The 19745-nt window shown below is 38.4% G+C and overlaps 1 long non-coding RNA gene across 1 annotated transcript; it reads right to left on the bottom strand.

Moving 5' to 3' along the window:
- Positions 1 to 17267: 17267 nt before the first annotated feature.
- LOC124206160 lies at positions 17268 to 17958 on the bottom strand. Its single transcript, XR_006879596.1, has 2 exons — positions 17798 to 17958; positions 17268 to 17738 (listed from the first exon to the last, which is right to left on the bottom strand). It is a non-coding gene; the product is annotated as an uncharacterized LOC124206160 (long non-coding RNA).
- Positions 17959 to 19745: the final 1787 nt, after the last annotated feature.

The raw sequence follows: 19745 nt of genomic DNA, 5'->3' as shown, positions 1-19745 counted from the left end.
ATTGTTAACAATCTAAAAAATACAAATTTGAGGAAGGAAGCATTTTTGGACAAGCGAAAATGGAAAATAAACAATTGTTTCTACTGAAAGCACGGCTTACACAGAACATCATCTAACAACATATACTCAAGCCAAGGATAAAATAGAAAAGAAAAAAGTGTCTTTTGGCATAGAGTCAAGTAATTACCGTACAGGGTCATTTAAGAAACTATTTGGTACAGCTGTTTCCTATAAGTTATCATTCCTGCGCGGCCGTTGCCATTATGTGCTTGCTTGAGAAACTCTCGTTGGTGTGAGGGATGAAAAATCTAAAAAACTTAATTCCACTGCATTCCGAAAGAGAAGCCGATCATTGCCGGAGAAAAGATCAGTTAAAAAAAAAACGACGTTTGGATCTCGATCCTGTTCAACACCCCACAAAGGAAAAAAGAGAATAATACGACTCGTTGAAAATTATTTGTCATCAAGTCAATTGGTGTAAGATTCCTTGAGTTGAAATTTAGTCTTTAAGCAACCCAAAACCATTTTTTTTTCAAAAACTATAATTAATTTTGATTCCGAACTAAAACCTAACCCAACCTAACTAAAACTGCTTCATTTAAGAAAACAACACAAAACAAGACTTTTCTTTTTACTAGACTTAGAAAAATAAAAGGGACAATGAGAGAGCTTCTAACTAAAATAAATACAACAATAAGGGAGACACCTCTGCACAAACTCGAGGATTTTAAATTTAGATATAAACAAGCAGACGAGTTTATTTTTAAACTTTTACAAACAATTATTGAAATTTCGCTATACACTAATTAACACAACTAATGAGGTAAATATTTTTCAATAGAATTCAATTTTTGGATACATCAAACAACATTGATTTGTTTTTTTTAAATAACTCTATTCGTATTCAATTGTTTTTTCGATATATTGAAAAATATTGAATAGCTATTGTTTAAAATTAAAACTGCATTTTCTAGAAAAAGATTTGTGATTCCACTTTCTCAGAGCATGAGCCCGTTCAATTATTTTATTAGTTTTCGATTTATAGTCTCAAATGCTGATGCTTTATTTATAGGGACTTATCTGCAGACCTTATCTGCAAGGAATTTCTTATTCCCATAGGGCCTAGAAAGACATACCGGAAGTTGTATCACAAAGTAGTAGGTATATATTTTAATAATTTTATGTGTATTTAGTTATTTAACTATTTTAATGAATAGGTGGAGTCTGGATTGGTGGAAGTGAAGGCGGGACTGATGAGCCAACTGAATGAAGATTCCCATATTGTAATAGGTCCAACATGTATGGGCGGTTCATGCATTCTGCAAAAAAAACATGGAAATTCACAAAGGAAGAAAAGAAGGTGTTCAAGGTCATCAAAAAAGAACAAAAGGAATAAGAAAATGTTGAATGCCACTACCGCCTTAACAACTGCTATAGTTCCAGCTATGTCTGCAGTATTTCCCACTGCTGCTGTTGCAGCTACAGCTGTTGCTGCTACAACACATTCTGCTTATGCCGCCTCAACTCATTTTGCTGCTATTAAAATTCATTCTGCTGCTCATACTACAACTCATTCTGTTTCTACTTACCCTGCTAATATCCCTCCTGCAGCTGCTACTATTCGTCATTCTGCAGCTCCTTCGGCGCCTCCAGATACAGTCGTTGCTCAATGCTGTGAAAATTTTACCCACCTTTGCCAATATTGCTAGGGAGGCAATTAATCAAAATTTTTACATAATAGAAATTTTCTTTTATATTCTACGAAACGGTGTGTAAGAAAATTTCTTATTTTTTTTTCCTCGGCAGTGGCGAGATTCCTTTTTTTTATTTTGCTTTACCTGTGGAGGTTGAGGAGTACAGGTGGAGTCTTGGGTGGTGGTTGGGGTGAAGGCGGGGAAAGTGGAAGTGGAGGCGGGGGACAAAACCCTGGTGGAAGTGAAGGCGGAGCTGGGTCGACTGATCGGATATGCTCATTTTACAATAGGCCTAACAGGCATGGGCGGTTTGACTGTGCCTTCTGCAAAAAAAACATGGAAATTCACAAAAGAAGAGAAAAGGGTGTTTAAAGTCATCAAAAAGACCAAACGGAACTAGAAAATGTTGAAAGCCACTACTGATTTGACCACTGCTTTAGTTGAAGCTATGGCTGCAGCGTCTCCCACTGCTGCTGTTGTAGCTACGGGTGCTGCTGCTAATACTTCTGATGCTGAAACTTCCACTATTGATGCAAGTTATGATGTTACTGCTTTCAACTAAAATGCTGTTCCCATTCCTGCTTGTCCCGAGGTCTCCTCCATTTCCGTCAACCCCACTGCAGAAGCAGAACAGATGGAATGGAGAGATAACAGCGAGTGGATTGCTGGAGATCCTCGCCACAAAAAAAACGGAGCACGCGCTGCATAGGCAACGTTTCCAAGAGATAATATATAATAATTTTGATTGAAATTCTGTATCACATTTGTAATGTTATATTTCATGGGAAAAATACATTCTCTCTTGGCAACGGTGGTGGTGATGGCGGATGTGGTAGACGTGGCGGAGGTGGTCGAGGTATAATTTAATCAATTAACAATTCCTTTAGACAATTAATTTTTATTTTAAAACAGTCGGCGACTGGAAGTGCGTTCCGTGCGGAAGATGGAATTTTGTCCGGCGCTCAGTTTGCTCTGAATGCGTAGCGTGCCGAAGTATTTCAGAAGAAAACCATTGATCCCCCCATTCATACCGATCCATCAGAGGTCTCTTCGGGGGCCGAACTGGCCGTTTCCTCCCAAACGGTCTTTTTCAGGACTCAATTCAGCATCGAATCTTCGCGCTGCTTGATGGATGTTTTGCATGCAGTGGGAATCGGTGGTTATTCAGGTAAAAAAAAATTTATTAAAATTAATTAATTAAAGTAATTTTCCTCTTTTTTTTTAAATTTCGCGTAACCATGTAGACATGGATATGTTCTTAACTCTTTCTGAAGCGGACCTATCCTAAATCAGAATCGACTCGTTCGGGGTGAGAAGAATCCTCATTGATGCGATTATAGGTATTTTTTGTTTTCCATTAATTATTTTTATTTTAATATATTTTTTTATTAGTGCTCCGCGAGATGTTTGGTTTATAGTGCAAACCCGTGAGATTTCTCGTCCTCTATTCCGTCCCCCCCCTTTTCCGGATTTTCTGTGGAGTGTCGGTTTACACGCTGGATTGTAGTAATCGTAAGTTCTCCTGCCAGAAATCGTAAGTTCTCCCTCACTCGACAACACTATAGTGAAGTGAATTGGATAATAATAATAACAGTGCTTCTGGCAGATTTGTTGCTGTTGAAGTAATGCAACCTACCACTACTGCTGCTGTACCTACTGCAAGTGTTTTAAGAAACTAAAGTTTAAACTGCTGTTGGTTCTGTGAGTGACTGATTGTTTTTAAAGCAAGGTACACATCATTAGTGAAAAATGAAGCTTTTAGAGAGTAGTCGCTTTTAGCAAGTTAACTCTGCTCTTTATATGTTCACTGGAGAATGCAACATCATTGGAAGGTAATGTATTGAAGAGTAAAATTAATTCCCATTTTTTAGGTATATAAAATATGTATTTCCCTGAGAGATTTTTAAAATTCTTATTTTAAAAAGCCGAAGGCTTACCGCCTTTTAAGGGTGAGAGATTTGAAGAAACAAAAGTTCCGACAGCGCTCCAAATACCATTAACCCTGAGAGGTCCCTGGGGAATTGGGGCGATTCGTGATTGGTGGAAGGGGTTTTCGGGATCGTGACGCTTTCGTGCTGCTCCGATCGCGACGCGACTAATCCCATTCGATGTAGAATGACTTTTTACATAGGTAAAGACTAAATTTTTTAAGTATTAACGAAAATGACGAGAGATTGGGAGCAAAAAGGGGAAAAAAAGGGGAAACTTCTAAAATAGATTGCACATACCATTCCACACAATTAAAGGGTCCAATCAGTTCTAATGGGAAGAACAACTTTTCGTTTAACCGAAAAGACTAAATTTGCGAGGGGGTTTTTCTCGTTCGCGAGATATCTGTAAAAGAAAAAGACACCCAGATTGAGTTTAGTTGATTTTTGACTAGCAGACGACGATAATTTGTATCAGCCAGTCTGCTTTTGGCATGGCCTGCTGTGGAGATTTATTGCAATTGATTGATTGAATGTTTGTGATTGATTTCATCTCGTGAAACACTGTGTCTACGTTTCAAATGATAACTATTGCAGGATTCTAAAATTAATAGGCTATTTAGATCTCAATCAAACAAACCAGAATATTGAAGCACGAGGGTGAAGAAGGGAATATAAGTATCAAATTACTCGCTAATCAAGAAAAAAAAAACGAAAAGAGACTTTTAAAATCTCGAAGGTGCCACAAAGGGGCTTGATTGCCACATTTTTTCCATATTTACATTTTAAGCACTTGCTTATTGTTTTGTTTTTAAGCAAAAAGGTCGCCGTTTTCATTGGCTTCCTCAGCAACCAATCAGAAAACCGGGACTGGTTGCCATGCCTTTTTCTGCAAAGTTTGAAAATTTGTGTTGACCTTATAGTAAAATTGCTGTATTACAGAAATGAAAGCTATTTTTGCAAATTGTCAGGACATGGAAAACAACTGTATAGCGTTTCCATTCAGAGGCTGGTGCTGGTCCGGACGATCTTCAAATATTATCAGCTCCTCAAACTGCGCTGACTGTTTCCCCAACAGGTTATTTTAGTAATCAAAAGTGCATTGAGCTTTTTTTTTCAAAAAAAATAGTACGAGTCATTAGACATACAACATTTTCTATTTAGTTGCAGCGTTTCAGGGGATGAATAAGGCCCGTTATGTGACACAATAAGCCGCAAAACGTTATTTTATCTTATCGCCACACTAAATGCTTCGTTTCCTCCAAACTTTGATTTTTCTTATGCTCGAAGTAAATAATTTAGTCGCGAACGATCAATTCAAGGCGAGAACGGACTATGGTCCAATCTCGATGTTCCTAAAAACGAATCCTCTAGCGGGGCTAAACGGATCATAGACCGATCTTGCCTCTGGGGCTCTGATAAGCATCTGGCCATCCCAAACCCCTTAAACCTATGGTGAAGAAGCCTTCGCCTACTTGACAGGGGGAAACGGAACAATGGCCGACTTGATGAATGCCGAGCGGCTCGAAAAAAAACTATTTTTGTTTTTCACTGATAGTAGCTTTCGTATTATGAAATAAAATACGATTGATACGCTAAAACCTTGCTTTATTCTTAAGCTTTAAGTTTTTGGAAAATAAATAATTTCGAATGTACACAAGAAGCCGAACATAAGGCCTGAAGTTTAAAATCTTTAAAATTCCCCCCATAATGCTAGCTATTTTAACTATTATAGGGATTATAACTAACTTAAAAATGATTCCACTTATTGGAAACGATAGATTATGATATTTTCTATGAAATACCAAAAAATGGGAAGTATGGATGTTAATTTAAGATAAAAAAATGGGGGTAAGATATCTATAGCGGGTAAAAACTATAACTAAATATTCATATTTAAGAATAATTTCGGGAAATAGAATTTTGTCCGGCATTTAGTTGGCCTTCAATGCGGAGCTTACCGAAATTTGTCAGAAAAAGACTGCATGGAGTGGGAATCTTCCGACCCCCATCCAACCATTGATTCCTCCATCCAAACCGATGCACCAGAGGTTTCTTCGTGGGCCGAATCGACAGTTTTCTCACAAACGGTCTTTTTTAGGACTCACGAGTGGAGGTGGGGGTTGGCCCATTCAGCATGGGATATGTCCAGTGTGTCATTCACTAAATCCATTTGGACGCTGGATCTTCCAAATGTGCAATTAAGCACAAAAATTCACAACCCTGGAGAAACAAATTTTCAAAGTCATAAAGATGAAGGAAAGGGAGAGTAAGATGGAAAACAGCGCTATCCACAGCACTATCCACAGGACTATCCGCAGCTTTGGTGGCAGCTTTAGCTGCAGGTTCCCTACCGCTGTTATTACAACTATTGCTTTCCTTGTGTTGCTGCTGCTACTACTTCTACTCCTGCTGCTGCTGTCTCTTCCGGTGCTGCTCCTTCTGTCGTGGCCTCGTATCCATTCATCAACTCGTCTCTCACTGACCCGATGGAGTGGTGAAACATTAGTAGGCTAAGATTAGAATATTTTGTTTTTAATTCACATTTAATAATGTTCTTTTTCATTTCAAACCCCTCCAGAAACAGTGGCTGCTCAACGTGGCGAGAACTGTTCTCACTTGCTTTTTTGCCAATGATACCAGGGATGAAATTGATCCAAATTTCAACGGCTTGATCTAAATTCCCTGATACATTTTTGAAAACAATCAGTAAAAAAAAATATTTTTCTCCGGTAGCTCCGGTAGCTCAGGCAGCTCCGTTGAAAACTCTGCTATTCAGAATTTGATTAGAAATAATAGTTATATGCATTTGAGTTTGTGAATCTCCCCTTCCCCTACAACGACGAAAAGATTCCATGGGATTCAATTCTTTGCATTTATCCGTTGGCAACTATCTGCTGTCACCTCATTGACTGAGATACAGGATCGCAGGCTGAATATACAGCAATGCCAATGTCAAATATGAATATAAAAACACGGCTTTAAATAATCAATATATTCTTCTTCTGCAACGCTGCCTGAATAAGGTGTTCCATTCCAAATTCTGCAGCGTGTCTAAACATAGCCGACTTGATTGAATAGTTCAAGCCTAGAGCTTCCCCATCTCTCCCGTGCTTTCGTCTTGTCGCAGTCTCCACCTTTTTTTAAGCGAAGTTCTTATTGAGATCAGGGAACTCTACTGAAGGCAAAAACAACTTTTAAAAACTGTGCCGGTTATTTTGAATTTTCCGATTCTTGCATCGAAACGGGGACAGCCGCTAGGTAGTTTTTACGAGTATCCTGTGTAGAACCCCTAGCGGCTCTCCAAGTTTCCACGTAGGATACTGTACAACAACAACTAACAGGTAGCTGTTGCTTTTTAGGCGCGACGGACTATCGGGCGGTAGATGAATAAAAAGCTTTCCCGTGAGTGGACTTGAACACTTATCTAATGCGTATTTACATTCTCCGGACTTTGTATTTTTTGTTTCTCCTATTCTCCATTTTATCTTGTTATATTTTCTAAGTAGTAAGAAGCAATAAAATTCCCTGGTGAGTAAATGATGAATCGTCGTATATGTCAATATTCTTATCTTCATTGAAATCCGCTTAATTCACTTCTTCCCCTTCGACTTGTGCCATTCGTGATGGGAGAAACCCTGGCATGCCTTCCACTTGGGCCAGCAGTGTGGATATATACGCTTGCGTTCCTCCCAATTGGCCCAGCAGTGTTGATAGATACGCGGGTGTTCCTTCCACTCGGGCCCAAAGAGTTGGTAGAAACACTGGTGATCATTTCAGTCGGACCAGCAGTATTGATAGATACGCTGACGTTTTTTCACTTCTGACAGCATTGTTGATAGACTCCGTGCTTTTCTAACACTTCTCCTTCAAAAAATAAGAGACCAATTTAATCGTCCCGGATGAAAACTTTTCTGACTTGTATTTATCTGACCAGCTAAATAGTAGTATATAAGGTAGATAATTCAATTATTAAAGGCTATTTAAGGCTAATTTAACTAGTTTCTGTAGTTTACCCAAAATTCTGGAATACCTGGGTGAGAAATTAACAGTGTGTGTTGATGGATTCATGCTAGCTCGGTAAATCAATTTCGCGTCAAAAACAGTTACAGCCTCTTCCACTAGGTAAAAATGTCTGCTATAGCTAAAGAATATTTTTCTGCTAATGCCAATATTAAATAAGATCTCAAACGATTTCACAAATACCGGTTTATGTGGGAAAACAGATGCCAAACCTAAATTTGTGTACTCTTCAATAATATTGCCATTGGCTATCCCACCAGAAAGTGAGGGATCTGGCGTTCAACTCAATAACCTTGAGAAAAGGGGTGTATTCCCATAGATGTTTTGACCGTTTTTTAGCCAAGCCAATAGACGATTATTGACAGTGTTCGGAACGTCACGGAGTTTTCAGTGACTTAGAAAAAATTTGCACGTCATACGTCATTTGAAAACCTAACGTCAAAAGTCAAAAAAAAAAAGTCAACGTAACTGCCAAAAAAAATTACGTCACCGTCATGACTTAAGTCACAAAATAAGTCATGTATTTTTACGCTATTTGACAGGTGGTTTTTACAAGTTTAAAGCAATTTTTAGAAATATTAACATTTCCAACATTGAATCGGACAACTTATTTCTTCTTATTGTTAAAATTAATGCTGCTAAGCTAAAAAGACGCTCTACTGGAGCGCTAGTTGGAATGACAGTATTATATTTTACAAACAAAGATTTAATCTGTGGATAATTATCAAGCATTCCTATAGAGGTGTCGCGATCTTTTAAAAATCGGTCTACCTTGTCATCCGGTCTGCCTGAAGGTTGAATTTCATCAAACAGCAAAAACTCTTCGGCTAAGGATGTTTTGCTTTTTTCCAAAACTGGTGAACACGTAGAGTCCTGGATCAGCTGCCTGAGTTTTATTTTGGCTTCTTCTTGGCTCCTTCTGTCTTTTAATTATCCAATGTGCCTTAAAGCACGGATGAGTAAGTGCTGCCATCAAATACCAAGGATCCTCAAAGAGTTTACCAAATGATGACGTTTTTATTTTGACTTTTTTTAAGATTCCAAATTTTTTTCACGTCAAACGTCAACGTAAAAGTCACGCATAAATTTTATTTCAGTCGCAGTCGACGTATACGTCAAAATTTGACTTAAGTCATGACTTAAGTCAAAATTTGACTTAAGTCAATTGGTGACGTTCCTAACACTGATTATTGAGTTTTTTTTCAAGCTAAATTCTTAAGTACTTTTTATCTTTCAAAAAATAATTTCCCTTAATTCAAGTTTTAATTAAACACAACCAACATACAAAGTAATTCATTAGGTAAAACAAAACAGAAATTGCTTAACTAATGCGCTGTATGTTTAGCCAACTAAAAACGCATTTTCTGTTGGCATTTTATTTTATTGTTACAGACACAATAGTTAGTGAGACCTCGTCTCCTCTAACACGACTCGATACGTCTCCGTGCCCAGGTTTATGTTTCCCGATTCCTTTTTTGTCTAAATTCTTCTTTCAAAAATCAATAGCCGCCCTACTCCATTGAATTCCAGAGACAGGTCTCCGAGGTTCAACCACGTACGTTAGTCAGGATGAATTTAGTGGCTAAGAGGTGAATGCATGCTGATGCCTGCTTGAGTTTCAGTTAAACCAACAGTGCGTATAAGAGACAATTTAATAGCGCATAATTTCCCATGTAAAACACTTTTCCAGAAGCTGCACTCAGTTTTAGATCAGGGACTCTGGATCGATGCCACTCATTGTCTATAGATACAAAGTACAGTTTTTAAGTATCCAGCTCATATTTTGTAAAATGGGGACACTGCTTCCAACTTTTTATTCGTGTGTTGAACGCTATTTTTCATACGGAGGCTTTTTTATGTGAGGCACCCCAAAAATACAGGCGCGGCCCTTGAAGGCAACGATGAGATTGGTCGATTTGCGTTAAGTTCAAATAGCATCTTAACTAGAATCTCTGGTTTGTGCAAAAAAAATAATTAGAAAAACAATTAGTCTTTTGTTTAAGTATGCGAAAAGACTTACATAGATGCATTCAACCACGAAAATGGATTTGGTGATCCAGCTAAGTTGCAGGACAAGACCGAATTAATTCCCTGAGAGATCAACACTAATCAAATTCGAAAGATGTAGGCGTGCAGGATTACCTACTAAGAACAGTGCTGCCAATAATTCCGTCTTAAAACGAAAAAAATATCATATTATGCAACCCAAAGCAAACGCAATAATCCACCTGTTCCCCTTTTTGTTCCTCCATCCTCCAGCTTTAGACTGGTGGAATGAAAGTTGTTTATCGGAACTCAGTAGAACGCTAACATCCTTGGGTTTCAAAAAAAATGGCCTGGATGGCCATTTCTTTCAGGTAAAATTCTAAATTGACTATGTCGGTATCATTATGAGATTTGGTACAGTGGTTGTGAGCTTTATCTTGAATTTTGTCTGGCCAATAAATGTCCAGTTTTCTTTTCATGAAGCGACGAAAATGCTTGCCAAATAAAAAAAATCCTTGTCGATTTTTTCGATGAGGGAATCAATTGTTGAACCTTTGCTAATAATACTTTGGACTTTTTTTCAAAACGTTCGGTCAAAATTCGACACTGCGGAATTCCGATAAAGTCTCGATTTTCGTCTTTCAGAGTTTCGGATACCCGACTAACTAGGGCTTCGGTGTAACGTGCTCGTTATGCTGAAGCGTGTTTAATTTTGTAATGAAGTATTTAGAAAGGTAATCTTTCTTCGATGTGTACTGGCTGTGCTGGTTCCTCGACTGGCTCAGAAGCCAGATTTTCACCGGTTCGTGTTTCAAAAAATTGTATTTTCAGATATAGTTGCAGACACTGGATATGATCCTGTGAGACATCCAAACCGCACCAAAGTAAAAGAAGCATTCCAAGCTCCAGTTATGGATTGGGATTTGAGACGGTGAGGAAGACATTTTGTCCTAAATATAAAAAAAAACATTAAATTTTTGATGGAAATCCAAAGGGCGAGGATTTAACAGTGTGTGTTGACTACGGCTGTAGTCCAGGACGTGAACGCCCGGACAGATCACGGAACAAGGGAAAAATTCCCGTATTACAGAGATGTATTGCCGCCAAATCATCAGCAATTTCATCACCCACCGACCCTGGAGTTTTCCCACCCACTGCCAGAAGCTCCTAAACAAAACTGCTCATGTCAACCCCTGCAACAGCGTTTCAGCTAGCAGCAGTATCCAATTCATACCCGACTTTACTTGTCGTGCGTCTCTTGTGACAAAATGCTTTATTTTCTAAACACTTATTTATCGCAGACGAAATGAAATATCCAGACAGAAGGAATTGAGACACCAGTCTCCATCACTCGACTAGAAAAGAAATATCATTCTCGGTTTCTCAGGACTGGCCAGAAGGATATCAAGACAAAAAATGTATGAAAATGAAAAAAATCAAGGCATATCTTTTTTTTCAGATTAAGAAAACTTCGGTAAACTGGATTGAGAAGAAGAAATCACTTTATCTTTCGTGGCGAGTTGCTACAGCAACATAACCGTCAACTTTTGAGGCGAGTTGCTACAGCAACATAACCGTCAACTTATTCCAACCATGTGAAATCCCGAAGGTGAAGGTAATTGTTATCACCATTCTCCGCAAAAAACCTGGAGTATCAGTCTCAGATATCCCAGTCGGATCCAACAGAGAAAATGTATGAGCTAAATCCATTATGCCACTTATTTTAGTGTAGAGTGGTCAAGAGACTTTTTAGGTTCACCCGAATTTGGAGCGAAGCCCTTCGGCGTGGAAAAAGCATAAGTGAATAGAGAATGTCGATCAAAGTGGTATTTCGATCTGTATTGTATTGTACGTATCGTATCTTCTACGGAAATGAATGTATTGCGTGTAAGTAGAACAACTGTTCTTAGTATATCAAGATTCTTAACAACAGCTGATACATGTGATATTGTGATTTTTCTCACCTTTACTTTTTGTTTTTACTCTGTCATTTAACAAAAAAAGAAAAAAAACAGGTTTAAACAAATGAGTTGGGTTTCGATTAGGTTTCGATCTCTCTATTTTTGAAGATTCAAAATTTCACAGACTTAGATGATGCGGATGCAGTGGAGACAAAAATTCTCTAGAGCTCTTTTTAAAATGAAAAGAAAAACCTGCTTTGCACACTTACTTATCAAGAAACTCCATCCAATCTGGCAAACCTTTCTGTACACTTATTCGTCAAATCTTGCCAATCACGCAGAAGCTTCTTACTGCCAGATCCAAAAAATATACAGCATCTTCTCTTTCTTTCTTGGGAAGGCCATTTCAAGAAACATCGCTGGATATTTTGAATCAAATTGATTGAGTTTCAAAAATTATGTAAGGTTTGGTAACATAAACATATGCTCAGCAATTAGATATGCTCTGCAATTTAACATGCTCAGCAATTTAATACAACATATATTGCATTCTGTTGCACAAGATTATATTTGATTTATGAATTAATTCGTGAATTTAATAGAAAATCAGATCATTGAAGATCTACAAATTAACAATAACTGGAAAACTATTTCTCATTGGAACACGAAAAGCAGGGAAATTGCCGTAATAATGTGTTGTGTTTTTTCTGAGCCTATAGGCGGAATGAACAGGGTCAACCCTTCAATCCTTGGCTGAAAGCCAGTCTTTGTATGATAAACGTATGAATTAGTATGCTTCAAGAAATAGGCAGAAACTGCAGCTTTATTATTAAACAAGGAGAATATAAAACGATAAATGGGGACACCACACATTACATGAACGCTACAAGGAAGCAACATAATATACCTATTCTAAGTAAAACCTAATAGGTCAAACTTTTACATTGAGAAAAATGGGTGAAAAATAAATAAAAATTCAAAAAAAATTGAAATTTTATTTTTAAAAGAAATTTAAAAGAAATAAGAGAACGGAAAAAAGGAAACAATTCGTGTAAGCAGCCTCATAAATGTGATATTTTGTTATTGCATCTGAGGTTGTTTATGTGATTTTGCTAAAGTAGACATCACTCTAATGGTTCTGGACTGAGAACCTATAAGTTGTTATTGTTTAATCCAATTCAGCAGTTTCTGTCGTAAAAACAGATGGTTCCTTATAATTGCGATTGATGGGTTGTGAGCAGTGTGTTTCTTCTAATAATAATAAATATTTACCAGTTTCTCACTCGGAATACTCGTCAGTTATTTGGGGAATGATGTTTGCCTAATCGGAACATGGGTTCATTGACCATGCAGATAATGACGGTTTTCCACTAGAAATACTCGTTGTAAATTCGGAAAATGGAGAGGTGGGAAGAGGAAACGATGAAGTTATAGTAGTAGACAGTGTTACAAAAGATCCTTTTTCAATCGTCACGTCGACCATTTGGGTAAACTTGAACAAGATAAACCTTGAAGGGTCAATGATGGTGGTTTAGACTAATCAAAAGCCGTTCGTGGGCCTCCTGGACAAGTCTATTGCTTCTTGTTTACCTAGAATCTGGCGGATGCACCTACAGCTTCAAAGATTTGACTTCAAGCTCTTCTACAAGCCGGACAGGGAGCTATTTATTGCCCACATACTTAGTCGGGCATAGTCGTCCCGCCTTTTCACCAATGAAGTCACTCAAGACTGTGAGGAGCAGGTACAGCCCGTACTTGACCTTGTCATTTACCATGACTCCAGTCGGGTCAAGTTTTCTGCAGCAACAACTGCAGATCCAATTCTATGTCTTCTCAAAGAAGCCCTTCTTCCTGGATGGCTGAGACCTTCTTCCAGGACATCGTCGTTCAGCCGTTCTTACCAGTACGCCACCACTTAACTGAGGTTGGTAGTCTATTACTTTTGTTTGTCTTCTTCTGTGTGATCTTCGTCCGTCATCGCCGAAACGGAGTGTGTTTTAAGTGAAAAAGGCGTTCTGGAAGTTATAATGTCGGACAACGGCTCCCAGTTCGACTGCGCTGAGTTTTACAATTTGATGAGGGCCGCGCCATTCGGCCCGTTACGTCCAGCCTAACCTACGCCAAGTCTAATGGACTGTCGGAACACCAAATCCATACAGTCTAAAACGTTCTTGAAAATGTTTGCTGATTGCCGGTCTCTGTGGGAAGTTTTGGTGGTAATTCGGTTCACCCCAATACCGTCCAAGATACCGTCTCCGGCAGTGCTGTTGCAAGGACACAACTTTCGTGGCAGCTTGCCTTTTTGCAGAATCGGCTAGTTCCACAGTTTGTGCCCGCCGAATTTGTTCACGGTCAACTGCTACGTGGTCAGGCCACTTCTAGTTTTAATCATTGCGGCGGTCAAGATATTCCTGATTAAGCACTCATTGTAGGTCAACGCGTCAGAGCATTCATCTCCGGCTTATGATTGCCAGGAACCGTCAAAGCTTTTTTCAGCGAAACGGACTCCTTTGTCATTTGGTTGGCAGACAGGATAGCTTTTCGTCGAATGCGCCGTGACATTAATCTTGATTTGTTGGTCAGCAAGGTGGTGCTGCTGTGCTCTCGTCTACTGTTCGTGGTTATCGCCCTGGTCTGGCCTCTACTAGTCTTCTTGTCTTCTCTACTAGTCCTCTCTAGTCTTGGTATCCACCAGGTCCACACGCCCTTGCTTTAAACGGCCAAATTGTTCAGTCGTTTCCAGTAGCTTTATGTCGACCTTCAACAGTTCCGCCGCTTCCAACGGTGGTTTTCAACCCTTCCTTCGGCCCTTAAACTCCAGCGAGGTCACGTGTGGCACCAGTCCCGGCCGAACAGCTACCATCCAGCCGTCCACCTTGACCTTTCCCCTATTATCATTGACCTAAAAATCACATTTTATTGCTCCTGAGTCTCTCAATGCTTGACATTCCAGGAAAATTGAGAAATATAGCTGCCTTGGTCTGACTCGGCCATTCGTCATCGGTGCCTTGGGCTCGTGGCTGCCATCAAACAACGCTGTAGCTGCTTCCCTTGAGATTCTTCCTACTCCTTTGCGCCGTCTACTAAGAAAGTGCCGTCTGATGGCCATCCAGGGTTCAGTCTCCATCATCAACCGCCATATTCGCGGCATCAATCATGTAAGAGATGACCTCCTCTCCTGCCCCATAATTTACTTTCTCCTGGCTATCTCCTCTCTCATTTCGTGATTAACTTGAACGTCGACCTCACTTTTGCTTCTACTTGTCCTTTAAATCTTTAATTTTCATTGGCAAATTTTTTGTTGTGTCGTGTTCCGGTCCATCTTGTATTGTCCACTTGGTGTTACTTTTGTATTTCATCTTTGCTTTCTACACCACGCCATCGATGTCTCTATCTCCTTCTGTTAATGATATGACTTTCTCACGCAGTCGTGAAAATACAACTCTATGCCTCAGAAAAATCTCGATTTTGACCAAATTCTGGATTTAGTTTAAATTACACCAAATTGACCCCAAATTTGATGCATATTAAGAATATTATTTTATTTTTGTCGACAGCTCAATGGTTAAGGTGCTATCCCTTACTTACGGTATACTTCCGGAAAATTTGCATAAAATAAGCAAAAGAGCTTTATTCTCTGTAATTATCACAAGATTTCAAGCAAGGTTTAAGCAAATAAAAGTGCACCGTTCAAATTATACAAGTAGCTAAAGAACTGAATTGCTTTTACATTGCAGATACAGCGATGAAAACATTTTTGGTACCCTATACAGTACCTACACAAACTTTGGAAACACGGCGAGTGTTTCCACGCTTCTAACACGGCGGCTTACGGCCAAAGTGTCTCCCTTTTTTACGCGATAACTCACGTTTGAGTTATTGCAAAGCAAATTTAAAAAACCATCTTGATGAGGAAAGAATTTCCTTTCACCATGATGTTTTGTAGATTTTAGGGAATTGAAGTTGATCCGCAAAATACTAGATATAAAGTTTGGAAACATCGGCGCTCTCGCCATATGTTTCCAAGCTAAACTGTATGCTAGTTAAAAAATCATAATAAATTAAAATTAATCAATTTTTACTTGAAACTTTTACCAACGGTAGACGACATAGTCGTCTACATTTGGACAAAGTTTCAAATTTTTTTAATGGAACTCTGATTTTTCCCGATTTAAAAAAAAAATTCCGATCAATCTTTCATGGCTGGGGGACGAAATCCTTGCCTGAGGGAAGAATGGAAGAGAAAAGCAGAAGGGGAAGAAAGGGGGGACAGAAGTTCCAATGATGGAAGCTAGTGGCGCTGGCGATTCATTTCTGTGTTTTTTTTTGGGGGGGAAGGGTGACCAAATCAAATTTAAATATTTTTCAGCCCAAAACTAATGTCGAAAATTTGTTAAAATCTATTTTGTAATAGGTAATAAAGGAAATGCCACTTCAATTTTCAGTCTCGGAGACTTCAGACATCTTTCAATTGTGCATTTGGGTAGAAAAAGTTTTTCAATTTTTGTTTTTCAGTGCATAAATGGGAAACAGAAAAGAACTTAGTATTGAAGATAGGACTAAAATAATTGTATTGAGAAGAAGTACGGCCATGTCAATGCTTGAAATAGGTGCCAGTGTTGGTTGCAGTGTTAGTTGCGTAAAAAAGAATTTAGATCGCTATTGTGAAACCAATTCATTAGAAGATCGGCCAAGATCAGGCCGGCCTAGTGTAATGACTGAAAAAGACCGGCGCTACGTGGTTGTTTTGGCAAAACGAAACCGTTTTAAAACACTTCCTGTTCTTCACGAGGAGTTTAATTGTGGCAGAAAGAAAGAAGAAAAAGTCTGCAAAACTGTTATCACAAAGCACTTGCAAAAAATGCATTAAATGGGAGAGTTGCTGCCAAAAAACCTCTGCTAAGGTCTATGAACATAAAAAAAAGATTGGCTTTCGCTAAAGCGCAAGTCGACTGGTCAGAAAAGCAATGGAGTGGAGTGCTATTTACCGATGAAAGTAAATTTGAATTCTTCGGGAATAAAAGAAGACATTACGTTCGGAGGTTTACAAATGAACTTTTCAAAAATTATTGTTTAACACCAACCGTGCAGCACGGTGGTGGTAGTGTAATGGTTTGGGGTGGCATTTGCGTACGCGGGGTGACTCGACTCAAGTTAATTGTTGGGAAAATGGATTCATCAGCATATAAAAGTATTCTACAACACAATGTTCTCCCGGATGGCGTACGTTTGCTGGGAAAAGGTTTCGTTCTTCAACAAGATAACGATCCCAAACATAAAGAAAAGAGAGTTATGCGTTATCTTGGCAACAAGGAAAAAGACGTTTTTTTTTTCTTTTTAGTGTTATTTCAATAACTAAATATCGTTTGCTGTTCTCTGCATCCCTTAGGCACCATTAAAAACATGATCTGGCCACCACAAAGTCCCGATTTAAACCCCTTCGAGCAAATTTAGGTATACTATACAAACAAAAGTGGAAGACAGTTTCATTTACCCAGTTTTATTTTTAGGATCATCTTGACACATCTGTACGAAGGATATGTATACTAACTTAAAAAATTTCTTTGAACACCTACAAAAGTGCTGGCATAGCATAACACGTAAAACCCTTAAAAAATATGTTTTCTCTGTGAAAGATCAATGCCTTGCTGTGATTGCAGCTAAGGGCGGGCACACACGTTTCTAACTCATTTTAAATTATAAACAATTAAATCAATAAAACAAACAACATCGTGTAACTGAAATTAAAATTTCCTTTTTATTTCCTGAAACTTCACATCTTTCTTAACTCTTCATTGTGTTCAACAATATACTTCAGGGTGGTTGGTATTTCAAGAAGTAAACTTTCAACGTGGGATTGACATACTGATTGTAAACATCGGTTCAAATCAATAGGAAAGTTCAGTGAAAAGACAACTTCTTGCTTGTTTAGTTCAGACACTAACACACATGCAACAGGCAAAGTGGCATGAGATCAGGGGAATTTTTGGGTAAGCGAAGAAGAATGAATGATTTGTTTTTAGAAAACCAATGATCAATACGAGGAGCTAAATGAACTGGGAAATTATCTTGTAGGAAAAATCGTGGCTGAATATCACAAGCTATGTTACTCAAACAAACATGTTTGTCAAGTAACTGCTCGTAAGTTGATGAATCAAACTTTCCCTTAATTTCTTCAATGATGCATCCACTTTTGCTTAGACAGCCTATTACGATAAAAATTTAGTTAATAAAATGTCTCTAATAGTTTAAAATAAAAAATTACTCCATGTCTTCAAGGTAATTGAGTTGACTGGTGTCCGTCCCCCAAAGTGAACACTCCACTTAGGTATACCATTTTCATTGTAACTATGTAACAGAAAACAAATAATTAGTGAAAAAGAGTTTCAACCAAGAAACATATATAAATTACACCATAGAGCATAAACAACAAGCAATGGCTTCGAGCCAATCCTCGCTCCTAACGTTTAGGTTTTCTTTGGCAAACAGCACGCGATCACTTTTGTCACTAGATTTTAGAACTACTGGAAACATTTTGCTTAGATTCCACAATCAGCAATGATTTTCAATTTTAAAAGGAATTTTAAAAAGAAGAGATCGTCACAATCAAGAACCAAACTTAGAGAATGAAGCTTGAGAATCTTCTGCAATAACGTTCGCGAAAAATTCCTGGAATCGCCAGCGCCACTAGCTTCCATCATTGGAACTTCTGTCCCACCTTTCTTCCCCTTTTGCTTTTCTCTTCCATTCTTCCCTCAGGCAAGGATTTCGTCCCCCCGCCACGAAAGATTGATCGGAATTGTTTGTTTTTTAAATCGGGAAAAATCAGAGTTCCATTAAAAAAATTTGAAACTTTGTCCAAATGTAGACGACTATGTCGTCTACCGTTGGTAAAAGTTTCAAGTAAAAATTGATTAATTTCAATTTATTATGATTTTTTAACTAGCATACAGTTTAGCTTGGAAACATATGGCGAGAGCTCCGATGTTTCCAAACTTTATATCTAGTCTTTTGCGGATTAACTTCAATTCCCTAAAATCTACAAAAAAATCATGGTGAAAGGAAATTATTTCCTCACCAAGATGATTTTTTTAATTTGCTTTGCGATAACTCAAACGTGAGTTATCGTGTAAAAAAGGGAGACACTTTGGCCGTAAGCCGCCGTGTTAGAAGCGCGGAAACACTCGCCGTGTTTCCAAACTTTGTGTAAGTACTGTATATCTTCTTCTCTTATTATCTCGATCGTCTTCTTCTCTTTTTTTTCGATGCGACGCTTGAATATCTGAATTCTTGGTCTTACATGAGATTCGTCTCCACTATCCCAGCACTTTCTATTTTCTTCATTTCCTCTTCTTCTCTTGTTGTCACGAACAAAAAACGCTTGTTCTTCACATGCTCCTGATTTATTGTCAGTTTCTTTCAGGCTCATTAGAGCATTGCATAAATTATCTTCTTTACTCTTCTTAATATTCTTTTCCATCTTCACAATTCAAGTCAGGTTTCTCGTGTTTTCTTTATTGTGCCGGAGTACTGTCTCCTGCAATTCCAAAGTTCAGCTTTAGGCTAGGTGGAATAGACATCAGTACTTGAGTAATAATTTGGTCATCTGCGATAACAATTGCTTCAATTTCTCTTGGCCTAGAGACTGTCTGCTTATCTTCAGTCATGAACTCCATGACACTTTGTCCTTGTCGGAACATGGATCCATGAAACTTGCTCCATACTACCACAGCAATTTCATCGGATATTTCGGTACATGCAATTTCTATTCGGCTTCACATCTATTGGGCAATGTGACAGGACATCTTGACTTCCCCCCTTGAATGGATGAATAGATGATCCTCATTGCAGAGATGTTCTTCTTTTCCCAGGCTCCAGTTGCTACCGCCTTGACAACTTGCCAACGCGTTCAGGTCTACAGCAAAGGGAAAGAGAATGTTGAATTTCGCCATTTACTTCAAGTGTGGAAAATCTCTTTTTCTCTCATATGACCAACATATGGAAAATCTTCTCACATGATCTACATGTGGAAAATCACTTATTGCTCTTTTCTGGTTATATCTTTAACCTGCCTTCCTTCAACATCGTGTTTAGGTGGTGCTATCTAGTGAGTAAGTACGATTCTATTGAATATTCGCTGTAAATCCCAGTATTCATTTAGCTCAACGATGGAGGTCCCTTCAAGTAGAGAAAAGCAAAGAAATAAGTGAAAT

The sequence above is a fragment of the Daphnia pulex genome, chromosome 10 (assembly GCF_021134715.1).
Source record: "Daphnia pulex isolate KAP4 chromosome 10, ASM2113471v1".
NCBI lineage: Eukaryota > Metazoa > Arthropoda > Branchiopoda > Diplostraca > Daphniidae > Daphnia > Daphnia pulex.
Note: the sequence above shows the minus strand (reverse complement) of the source record. Positions and strands in the feature narration are given on the sequence as shown.